Consider the following 12270-nt stretch of genomic DNA (forward strand, 5'->3'; position numbering starts at 1 on the left):
CTTAAGGCCAAGTCCTGCAATCATTAGATAGATCTCATTCAAAGTCCATTATTAAAGCAGTGGTTTTCTTACAAAGTTACAATAGGCTTTGCATGAGGCCCTCAGGCTCAGATTTTTAAAGGTATTTAGTCATTGCTGCACTCAGTGTTGCAAGGCCTAACTGATTTAGGAGCTCAAATCCCATTCAGTTGATGGGATTTTGGCATCTAAATCCCGTTTGAAAGTAAGATTAAGGCTCCTAAATCAGTTAGGTATTGTAACACTGAGCACAGCAATGCCTAAATGCCTTTGAAAATCTGGGCTGTAGTCCTTACTCTCACTGAAGTTAATGGGAGTTTGGCCTGAGTAAGGATTTCAGGATTTGGCCCAAAAGTAGGGAATAGGACTGATGAATACCAATCTGTTTGGGGCTTTAGCTGCACAGCTCTCATGGAAGTTGTGTGACTGCAGCCCCCACGTCTGCATGAGACTAGTTAAACAGAAATTATTCACAGGAAATAATTAATTTCACTTAAAATTGATTTGGAACATTCATATCTCCCCGGCGCTGTGACGGAAGGCTGACGAGACAGTAAAACAATAATTGTTTGATATTAAATGTAAATATTACTGAATTTAGTAAGAGAATGTACTGTAAAGACACGTGGTGAAATCCGGGCCTCACTGAAGTCAATAGCAAAACTCTCATCGACCAGGCTTTTACTCATGGTGTAGAACACTGCTCACTGCTTGTAGATTAGACAACATCCTACCAAAAATAGTGCTATTTCTCCTCAGCTGGCCATTTTACCAAACAGGGTTTGGTTTAACAAATACTGGCTTAGCACCATGATCAAAGCAGTTCCTGATCTCCTTTTAATCAAGATGCAAGAGCAACTTCTAATTTCACACTGATACAGCTAAACTCAGATAAAAGTAAAGCTTACAAACTTAAGAGGATAAATAAGGAGAGCTTATTAAAAATGTATCAAGCATGGTCTGGTTACATCCCTCGGTCACACCTTCAAATAACCATTTACAGCCAGTCAAACTGAATTAATAAACAAGCTTTTAAAGTACTGCTTCTTTTATCCCTGGAGAAGAATGGAAGTTAGTCAAAGCAGATTGTCTGGGCCAAGTTCATCCATGGTGCAATTCTATAGAAGTTGTCAGTGGAAGATTGATCATTGACTTCAGTACATTTACACAAGTGAGGAATCTGGCCAGCATTAAGTATGCTATAAGGAAAGCAAAAGACACAGGAGTATGAGGGAGTGTAAGAGAGCTTTTTATTCCTTCACACGTACTTGATGTTAAATGGTAGTGACATTAGTTCCCAAAGCATTAATTAGACATTGTTGCAGGGTCCATCTTTTGCTAATTTAAATGATCTTTCCTATTTGGTATGCTGTAATCCACAGATAAATCCTTTGCCTGTTTAAATTAAAAAATAAAACCCTAATGTTTGTTTTCAGCATTTGCAGAAAAACTCCCAAAGAAGATATCAATGAAACTTTTTATTAATGAGTGGAATAGTATAATGCGAAAACCATAATCTCACTGTCAGCACATTTCCTGGTGGCTTATTGCACCAGGTGGTGTGCGGGCCTAGTTTGGGGGCCAGAGCAGAGTAGTGAGGCAAGAGGTCCTCATGAGTAAAGATAACTCTCTGTCAAACAGGATAAGCGTTTTTAGTATGCTCAAAAAAGTAGCTGCTTTCAGAACTATTTGCAACTCACATTGATCCAGTATAGCTTTCCCTCAACGTCTTCACCCGCGCACACGCCAGCATAAACAAACAAAGAAAGATATGTACATCCTTCGTTGTTATTTGTACAGGAACTCCTTGCTTAAAGTTGTCCCGGTTAACATTTCGTTATTACGTTGCTGATCAATTAGGGAACATGCTCGTTTAAAGTTTGACTAAACTCTTACGTTGCTTGGCTGCCTGCTTTCTCCACAGCAGGCAGCCTCCCTACACTCCCCCCCCCACCGTGTCCCCCGCCGGCAGACACTGCAGATCAGCACCTTTCCCTTCTTCCCCCACACTGCCTCCTGCCCGCGGCAATCAGCTGGCTTGCCACGTTTAGTAGGCAGGAGGGAGGGAGTAGGAGCGAGGACTTGGAGCACAGGCTCCCCTGCCTCCTGCCCATGGCTATCAGCTGGCTTGCAGTGTTCAGAAGGACGGGGAGGGAGGAGGGAGGAAGCAGCTTGCAAAGTAAAGGGGGATGAAGTCGGGGGGCAGGGGGAAGAAGAGGTGGGTCAAGGGTGGGGGCTTGGGGGAAGGGGTGGAGTGGGCAGGCTGAGGGTTGAGGCCCCTGCCCCTGGTGCTTGCAGAGTAGGGTAAGCTGCTGCTGCACAACTTGCTTCTCCTAGCCTACAGCACCTTCAGCCTCCTTGCCGGCCTCATTGTCTCCAGTGACTTAATAGGATTTAAAGATGTTGTCCCCGCTATGAAGAAAATATCCTCGGCTTGGCCAAGAAAGCAGGTTTTGATGAGGTGGAAGAAGCCAACGTTACACAACTTCTACAATCACACGGAGAAGAGCTAACCAATGAAGATCTGATGCAACTAGAGGTGACGAGAGCATGGAAGAAGAGGGCCAAGAAGTAGAAGAACCACCAATCCATTGAAATTTGACTGCCAAACGTCTTTCTGAAGCTTTCCAAATGATTGAAGCTGGCTTGCAAATCCTGAGTGATGACGATCCTGACAGGGAACGCAGCTCCAAAGTGATTAGGGGAGTTGGTCATCTAATGACTTGCTATAAAGAAATTTACCAAGAGGGAAGAAAAAAGGGAAAGCAAAACGACACTCTAGATGTTTTTTCGAGTTCAGAAAGTTCAGCAAGAAGAGCAGCCGGGCAAACCACCCTCTTCCATTCTCTGACTCCACCACCTCAACCAAGCTCTATACTCAGCAATGATTGTAGTATTAAATTGCTTGTTCTAAAATTGTTTAAAACTTTTGCTTGTTGAAAATTGTTTAAAATGTTTATAATGCCTTTTGTCTGGCAAAAAAAAAAGTTCCCTGGAACCTAACCCCCACCCCATTTACATTAATTCTTATGGGGAAATTGGATTCGCTTAACATCGTTTCACTTAAAGTCACATATTTCAGGAACATAACTACAACGTTAAGTGAGGAGTTTATTGTGCTAGTGCCCAGAGGCACCTTCCAGCAGAGGTCAGATCCACTTGTGCTAGGCATTGTACACACATGATGTATACCAACAAACCTAGAAATGAACATGAAAGAATAATGAACCTCTCTAAAATTGGGAAGGAAGAGAGAGAGAATGTTATTCCTATTTTAAGTACTTGGAAGGTATTCAGATATGATGGTGATGGATGCAGTGCACTTTAAGTGGATAGTTATACAACTTTTCTGTGAACATATTTTCCATTCTTGCACAACATCTTGTAATATGGTTGACAAAAATAAATCTTTGTTATGTATAGTAATATTTTTTTGAGGTTTTACAGTTAAATCTGTTAACTTGAGTTACAGACATTGAAAAATGAACATTATCAAAATTCTTTTTAGTGGGTCTACCCTCTATAGAGTTGTCAACTCCTGCTATATTACCATGAATCTTTATCACTGGAGGTTTTTAAGAACAGGTTAGACAAACACTTGTCAGGGACAAACACTTAGTCCTGCTTTGATGCAGGGGACTGGACTAAGTGATAACCTATCGAGATCCCTTCCAGTCGTACATATTTATGATTCTATGAGTCTCATGGTATCAGGTTTTTTAAAAAGCTTTCCATGAACTATTGCAACAATCTTGTTTAGTTTTTTGGCCTTTTTCAAAATCTCACATTACTTTCAATAATAATGAAACCAGGCTTCCTTGGCTAAGATGGTCATAATTTCTCTCAAGTCTTTGTGATGCTGCCCCTAGTAAGATAGGAATAAAGTCAGGATGCCTTCAGCTAAGACGGCTACCCATTTTGTACGTACCCCTCAGTCTGTGCCATTAAAGTCAATGGGAGCTTTGCCAATAACTTCAATGAGTGTAAGACTGAATTAAATATGAGGACTAGGCAGGAGGCACAGAGAGAACAGGTGTGTGTTTGTCAGTCTGAGATCAGGGCGGGGAGAAGGAGGCAGAGGTAGAACATTGTGGGGCAGAGGTAGAAGCTGGCTGGTATAAGGGCTGGTATAAGCAGAGGGAGAGACTGGGGTTTTGGGTAAATATTGGGCATACGAGTGAGAATGATTTGTTCCATATTATCAAATGCGGTGATTTAGTACAAGAATAGTTCTTGATTTTAACATAGTGGGCATATTTTTATGATGTCATCAGTTATGTTTATTCAACATATTGCTTTATGTTTGTAGGTGTTATATTTATTCATTGCTTTGTTCAATTTGTATTTATGTTTAATATATTGACGTATCTAACATTTGTCTAACTAGTGGTATATATAATTTTGTTCAGTAGAAAAAAGATTGCTATTTTGATGTACTTACACACTAGTGGGATTAAAAACACGAGGAGTACTTGTGGCACTTTAGAGACTAACAAATTTATTTGGGCATAAGCTTTATTTGGGCACAGGTACTCCTCGTTCTTTTTGCTGATACAGACTAACACGGCTACCACTCTTAAACTAGTGGGATAGGCAACAGTAGTGTCCTCAGAAGTCAGGGTCAATGCCCATCCTTTCCAGAGCTGGCAGGCTGTGAAAGGGCAAAGGGTAGGTGATGGTTTCACCACTGTGTGTACTCCCTCCAAGCCTACTAGCCTCATCAGGAAGAATTCCTTCTGCAGCTCCCTCTACAATGTAGCCCCTCTGCACCCAATAACCCTACACTGAGACTTAAAAGCACAATCCGTCTCAGATACTGCACTTCCTAGTCCATAGACATGTTCTCAAATTTCAACACACAGTATACATTTCCAGCTGAAAAATTGTCTGGCGTACAAAAATGTCCCAAGAGATTCTTCAAACAGTATTATTCTGAAATTAATGAAAGTAAACATGCAAAGCAATAGAAAAAACAAAAGACAAAATACAAGACAAAAGCATACTGGTCTCAGGTCAGGGAGGAGACTGACAAAAATATGGAAAGTGAAAATCAAAGAACCCCACATCTAGCTTTCCATCATAGTAGACTGTATCTACTCTCCATCCAAACTATCTTTGCTTCACTGTTCACACCAGTCTAGTGTGTAAGGTTTTGTTGGAGAATATGAAATTTTCATCTTGCAGTGGGATTATTTGCTGTGCGTGGCACATAAATAGCAGTAGAAATTCATATGTTCAACTTTCTGAACAGCGTTAAGAGGACACTACATTTTTCAGCACTTAAACTATCATAGCTGTTGCAGTCTCATTGAATTCATATTGTCTTTGTAGAAGATCCCAACATCTTCATTAACTGCAGTGGTTGTGACAGTCTTTAGCTCATTATTTTATAACATGTACAAATGTGTTAAACAGAAGAGTCTGTACACATACAACACAGGCCATCATCATGCCTCTAGATTTAAAAAAAAAATAAAGTAATTTAAAGTAATATGGGCACTGCTCCTCTATATTTGCCTAGTAATATTTTTTCTTCTCCTAGCCCTCTCTCCCAGATTGGAATTTTGATGATGCATCATGGAAGATAGTCATATAAATGTAATTTAATTTCTAATACTTCATCACACTTTCCCTTATAAAAATATCCCCTTTAAAATTATGCTTCTTGTCTCCATGTGAGTTTATTGGGGAATTCACTGGATGGTGCTATATGTTGCTTAAAGAAGACTGTTCTGCCGTATGATGCTGTTGCTCTTTTTAATTGCAATAGATAAAATTTTGGTAATGTGGATGGCTCCTCTACCACTTACACTGCCTACATTTTCACCTTGCCCTGGGCACTCTGTGCTACCCTTTTTTACAAAAGGGTTTCATACTACGTGTCTGAAAACTGTATTCTAATTATTTAGGAATGAGCCTGCAATGGAATGTATGTATACCGACCCCTGCAATGCATTGAAAGTAATAGGGGTCCACTTGCATGCATCTCATTACAGGATTGCAGTCTTAATTGGGATCTTAATAGTGCCGCGCTATGCTATTGGAGTTCATCAAACTCCTTATTAGCTAGGTGTTTTCCTTAGACTGTTTCTGCACTTTTAGGGTTTTTGACACCACAGCGGTTTTTTTTTTTACATGATAATGTTTATATTCTCTTATTTGGGTATAAAGTGTAGGCATCCTTCATGTGTGGGTATAAATAGTAGGCATCCAAACTGAACCGAAGAAATTATTTTAGGCAGAGAAGCTGAAGGAGGGATCAAATGTTTTTTAACAACATCTACAGCTTCCAAAAGAACTGCATTGCAACACAATTTAAATGTTTAATAATCAATAACTAGTTAATGATCAACAAGCATTTAGCCAAGCTTATCTGCCCAGACATTCAATTAAACACAACTTACAAGACTTTATTAGATAGTATCAGCTGGTGATTGCCACTAATTTGGCACATTATGCTCAGATAAATTGGTTAGTCTCTAAGGTGCCACAAGTACTCCTTTTCTTAATTTGACACAGAATCATATAAACTAAGTGACTCTACAGCCTACATTCCGATAATCCACAAGTATAAGTTTGATTCATTTTATCTCAGCCTTCTCACTTTCTACAGAGGATATTAAAGACATGCCTAAAATAATAAAAGCCTTGGTATTCTTTCAAATGCAGAAAACTAAGTGAAATGAATTAATTTCAAGATGTTTAATATTTATTCATTTATTTATTTAGAAAGTGCTGATATATATTTTAAAATTAATACAATTAATGAAAAAATAACTTTTAGACCATTTCAGCACTTCATGCATATATATATATAGGACCAGATTATCTACTGAAGTTTTAATATATTGTTAGCTAGTTATAAAGTAAGTGTACAATTTGTCAAGCAGGTATATGTCAAATTATCACCTTAAAGACATGTTATTTGCACATAAAGTCCCTGATTCTGCAGATTTGCTTTGCCAGCAGTGAAATGTCAGCTATTAGGGCCTTGACCTATTACGGTTTACACAAAACATGACAGAGTTATGGAAGAATAGGACCTTTTGCCCTCGTAATTTGAAAAATAAACATGGAAGAATAGGACCTTTTGCCCTCGTAATTTGAAAAATAAACATGCAAAACATCCCTGGAAAGAAAATCACAGTGGGTAAAATCAGTACCAGTAAGTATTCGTAATAAAGGGAAATGTACAGTGTCTGGATATACAAAAGTATTGTGCTTACCCTGTTGTACTGAGCTCATTTTTGAAAAGAGTAAGAAGAGATTTTTTATTTTAAATACATTGTGATATAAGATTCTTTGTCGTCAGAACTGGAAAACAGTCCAACCCATTTATGTGGCCAGCTGTATATTTATCTGGCTATTTGTTTAAAGTTTTTTTTATACATTTCTAATATTTACATAGGAAAGACATGAAAGATGAATATACAAGAAAAAATCAACACATTAAAAAGCACAATGTGTATAAATATAAAAGCCATATGCAGGGTGTCACAGTATATTATAGTTATACACTTGAGATAGGAAAGAGATATATACGTGACCCACAAGTAAATGCTTTAATTAATGTAGTTATATCCTAATAAATAATTTCCTACCAATCTTCTAATACTCTTCTCTCATTATTCATTTTGAACACAACTGAGCCTAACAAAGTACTGGTTTACCTTTAAACTGCTTTTCTTTCTATGGATGCTCAACATTCTTCAAACTATGGGGAAAATGTCCTGTTCTTCCTGTAAATCTGTCATGTTTTATGTAAACTGTTGTAGGTCAAGGGCAAAATAGCTGGCTTATATTAATGCTGGCAAGGCAAAATATTCAGCACTACCGGTAATTCATACAAGTTATTATATAACCTTGCAATAACTTTAGTAATAAAATATGGCAACAATTATCTTCACTGAATGTTTCTTTGACCAAGGGCACCATAGTTTCAGTATATTTCATAATGTAACAAATCAGATGAGCTATAATTAAAATGAATGGTGAAATCAAACAACAGCAGCTGTAGAAAATCCTCCTTTTCATAGGATCATTACATCTAACCTGCCGTTCAGATGCTTAAAAAAGGTGCACTTTAAAGTTGGTGTAGTGTGCATTTTCAAAGAGGATGCTCAATACTAATTCATAGGTGCTATTTATGACAAATTCAGTATCTCTGAAGACAGAGAGAGGAGCGGTGATTCCACATCAATTTAGGTGTGAAATTAAATCTTCACAGAAGATTTGGGTACAATTTCCAGACCAGATGATATGGTATATGCATTTATGTAACATACAACTGGTTTTCTATGTATTGTACCTTTCAGTTTCTAAAGGGTTTGTCTGCAGAGCAGCTGCTATTTGATGCAGCTGACTTGATGTGGCATGTCACAGAGCAGGCAGAAACTGGGCTGGCTCTCTTATGGAGGTTTTTTTGTTCTTCATGTTTCTAAAGTAAGTGATTCAAACTGAAAGAAACCATGTAATTTTTATCCATGGAGAAACATAATTAGCCAACCCTAGAGACTGAAATCCATGACTGTGAAAACTTGTTTCCTGTCTCTTTATCAGTTCTAGCAAGAAGACGGCTCAGAGTTACCTATATCAGCTACAATACCTCTAGAAATGGGGATTAAAAGCAGAGATAGGCCAGAACCAAACAACCTTGGACTTGGGAGAAGCTTGGATCCAGTCCAAATATGACAGTTCAGACCTTTAATTAGGAGGAGGAATTTTGCTAGATTGTGCCTGGGTCTATTTATAGTTGTGATATGCAGCATTTGCTACCACTATCCTCATGGGCGTTTCTCAGATGGCCAGTTTCCCCCTATAATTCTAACAGGCAATAGCTGTGATAGATGTTTGGTATCAGCTGGCAAATGTTGTCATTTTAATGGCAATCACTGTACTGTAGCGAGCTGTGAAGAGTGCAGCAGCTGAATGCTCCTCTCTTCCATCCATCCAGCTACTTCCTCCCCTCTGGCCTCCCATATCTCAAAAACAGCCACTGGGTCCTGGACAACTTGGGTCCCTCCCTTGGATGCCTTTTTCTGCTCCTTGGAGGGGAAGGAGAGAAGCAAGAGACCCAGCATAAGGCTGTCTCTCCAACTGAGTCATAACAGCAGGTACAACCTGCATGTCACACACAATGTAGAGTGCTTGAGGGGGTCTGCTGCTGAGGACCGAGCTACTGAAGAAACTGCAATAGATAAGCCATTACCTGGGGGCAGAAAATTCAAGTGAAGCCAGGAAAGTTGTCTGAACAAGTAAGGTCCATTTCAATAAATACTTAGGTCCTGAGTCTCTACTATGTTATCCCTGATGTGATTGCTCACACCTGTGCAAAGGGCATAAAATATTGAGGGTCTGACTTTCTTTTCATATATAGTAGTCTAACTCGGGATATTAGAATCAGGCCTCCTTTTTCTTCCCTTGATATTGTAGATTACTCAACTTTGTACTATGTCAGTTTTTCTGTGATTTGTGGTGAGGGAGAGTGTCGTATAAAAGAGACTTGGGGAAACTTTTCCTAAAGCATTTCTGTCTCTCACTTTTTAACACCGCTGTGCAAACCCCAGGAGTAGTTGAGCTGAGGTCTGTTTAGCATGGAGTGTGAATTAGCATAACACTTACACTAACAAGCCCGCGCTGCTTCCCACAGCTCCCATTGACTCAGAACGGCAAACCACGGCCACTGGGAGCTGCAAGCGGCCATACTTGAGGACGCTCAGGTAAACAAAGCATTTCGCGGCCCGCCAGGGACTTATCCTGAACAAGCCGCGAACCAAGTTTGGGAACCGCTGCACTACACTGACTTAATAACTCCACCTATACGAGTGGCGTAGGACTTAAATTGATATAGTTAAGTTGACACAGTATCAGTGTTGCTTACATGAACTGTTGTTCCTTTCAGACGCTGTCCCACAATGCCCCATGCTGACAGTTAAATTGGTGCAAGCACTCCTCGTGAGGATGCGCACTGCCAACACAAGAAGCATAGCGTGGACATGCAAAAGCGACTAAATTACTGGGGTGGTTGTACATCGATTTAACTTAGGTTGACTTAATTTTGTAATGTAGACTTGCCCTTAGTGTGACAAGATAAATCACACCAATTCAATAAATACTTAACCAAAGATCTTGGGTGTTCCTGGAAATAGACTGTGAATAATGTATAAACAATCTCAAAAATGAAAAGGATCCTTTGAAGGCCAGGAGGTACAACTAATTGAAAGTTGAGGGTTTATTCTCCCTCTCCCATTCTTCCATATTTTTAAGAGTATTATTAATCTTAAAATGTTGCTTTAAAAATGAAATTGAGAGAAAACTGAGCAGTTTTATTTACTGGAAATGCATTTATTTTAATAGTGTTCCACTTCTCCCATAAGGGAAAAGGTAAATAATTTTGTTTCTCTGTGTCAGATTTGATTTAATCTCCTAAGAGGAGTTTAAATTTGTCCTAATAACATTTTGCCTTGAGGGCAGCATACGGCATCTGAAGTACTTCCAATCCTCAGGAGCTAGTCTGAAATCCGAGTCAAATGAACAAAATAAAAACTACTATAAAAATAACCTATTGACATAGGCAAAACTCTGAATTGCCCATCTGATTTTTGTCCTTTGAAGGAGCTCTGATGGTGCTTGCAGAGCAAAGCAGGTTAGGCACTGTAAAAAAATAAAATCAAGATTGTCGAGTCAGTAGGGGTGACATGGATCAGAGGATCCCTTCATCAGGGAGCAGAGTGTTATAGACCACAACTTGTTTTATTGGAGAGGAGGGGGCTGCTGTTACAGACAAGGTCCTCCTCTGACCTTCAACTCGGGCAAGGACCAGTGAAACCCCACTCTTGCCTTGTCTCCCAACTCACTGAGCTCTTCCCCAACCCAGTGATTCCTCTCCTGTCCCCCAGGCCAGCAATCCACTAGACCTCCCTTTTGTTCTTCCTCACCCACTTACTCTCTGTGCTGGGAGAAAGAAAATAACTCTTCCTCCCTCCCTCCCCAGATTGCCAGAATTCCCAGTACCCCAGCTCTCTTTGGCTAATATATAACTGGAGGAGCTGAAGATCTCCATCCACTCTTGGTGCAGCAGAGCCCAGATCTGTTAGTCTTCTGGGAATGTTGCAAAGCCCATCTTTTTTTCTCTCTCCTCTAAGGCTGTTGAGGCAGGGGTGGATTGAAGTGAATATATTGATGGGAAGTTGTTTGCTTTTTAATTGACGGTTTAGGCATTTAGGCACAGGATGGGCACTATTTTAGAACTTTATAATAATAGTTACACAGATCGGGGGAGACTATCATCTTCAGATACAGTTTTTACAGAGAGGTATGAACTCAATATTGACCTCAGTAAAACTGAAAATTCCATCAGTGGCTATGTTTCATGTAATGATTTCATTAAATGTTCCTGTCATTTGGGGTTGTCTTTATGCCACTGACTTTCCTGCTAGCTCTGTAGACTTACAGCATTTTTGTTCAAGTGTAAATAGTGCAAACTTGGTTTTAGTAGTCTGTTGGGAGCACAGCAGGTCTGAGTGAGCGAAGTCTTGTAGTAATTGGGGAATTTTCTTGGTGCTGTTTCATTGCTTAAGGATTTCATTTTCAGCTTCTGTTTTCTTTCTTTTTTGGGGCAAACCTGTAACATATGCCATAAAAGCCTCACAACATGTGGATGAATGTACCCTGGACTCATTAGTATGTATCAGGTAGAACTGGATTTAATTTTGCAGAAGGCCATGAAACAAGAAACAGGGCAATACAGAAGTGTAAAGCCATCATCTAACGATGTCCTAGTTAAGCACAAATTTATTCAATGGGAAATACCCTTCCCCCCAAACCTAAATTAATGAAGCAGTATGGTTGAGAATTTAAAGATACAAAAATGAGAGAAAATCCAGCAACAATCAAACTTAGCCCAGTTAAGTGATTTTTGGCTTAATTTTGGCTTGTGCTGTACATATGTACCATAAAACTGAAAAGCTGGGGCCTGGAAAGGAAACCACAAGACAGGAATTGTGTGTCCCAATAGTGACTGCCTGCAGAGATCCTAAACACAGGTCACCCATACCTAGAGGTGGTAGTTTAGACCTTAAAGGGTAAAATTCACCTGCACCCTACCCTGACCCCCCCCTACCACAAATTAGTCCTAGGAATGATATATATATATAGGGAAGCTTCTGCATGCAGCTGAAAGCAGCCAGAATACAGGCTTACATTAATGCTGCCTCTGTATCACGTATGTCTGTCTATTTAGGGGGGGGGTGC

The 12270-nt window shown here is 39.6% G+C and overlaps 1 long non-coding RNA gene across 2 annotated transcripts in view; it reads right to left on the minus strand.

Annotated features, from left to right (window-relative positions):
* Nucleotides 1-3109: 3109 nt before the first annotated feature.
* LOC125641430 (uncharacterized) overlaps nucleotides 3110-12270 on the minus strand; it is a 32395-nt gene continuing 23234 nt past the window's right edge. The window contains exon 4 of one of the 2 annotated variants that reach the window (XR_012669620.1): nucleotides 3110-3218. This is a non-coding gene — a long non-coding RNA (uncharacterized LOC125641430). Of the gene's footprint in view, nucleotides 3219-9654; nucleotides 11642-12270 lie in introns of those variants that run through there. The other variant, XR_007358057.2, reaches the window with a different exon arrangement.

Source organism: Caretta caretta, chromosome 1 (genome assembly GCF_965140235.1).
Source record: "Caretta caretta isolate rCarCar2 chromosome 1, rCarCar1.hap1, whole genome shotgun sequence".
Taxonomy (NCBI): domain Eukaryota; kingdom Metazoa; phylum Chordata; order Testudines; family Cheloniidae; genus Caretta; species Caretta caretta.